The sequence below is a fragment of the Vombatus ursinus genome, unplaced genomic scaffold (assembly GCF_900497805.2).
Source record: "Vombatus ursinus unplaced genomic scaffold, bare-nosed wombat genome assembly UNPS02014781.1, whole genome shotgun sequence".
Classification (NCBI taxonomy): domain Eukaryota; kingdom Metazoa; phylum Chordata; class Mammalia; order Diprotodontia; family Vombatidae; genus Vombatus; species Vombatus ursinus.
In genome coordinates this window covers 24,493,535-24,493,921 of record NW_020954559.1, presented here as the reverse complement: position 1 = coordinate 24,493,921, position 387 = coordinate 24,493,535, and positions in this window count along the sequence as shown.

Here is a 387-nt window from a genome sequence, read left to right as displayed (position 1 = left end):
AAAAAAAAAAAAATTAAAAATAAATAAATAAATAAATGAATTGAGCCTCGATGGAAACTAGGGATTCTACTTCCTACTCTTTGCCCCCACACCCCAGTTTTTAATTTTTAATTTTAATTTAATTAACTCTCTCCACCATCCACAAACTACTTTGTAACTATTTTGCATTTGCTCACCTGTGGCAGTTTGGTTTGCTCCAAGTGCAGTGTAAAACCCTTAACAGTAGGGTCTATTTTTATTTCTGTTTTTGTTTCCATAGCTCCTGGCACAATACCTGGCACTTACTAAGTGTTATCACCTCCAGGATCAAATACAAAATCCTCTGTTGGGTGTTCAAAGCCCTTCATAATCAAGTGCCTCACTCCCCAGGTTATAGTCTTCTTAAAA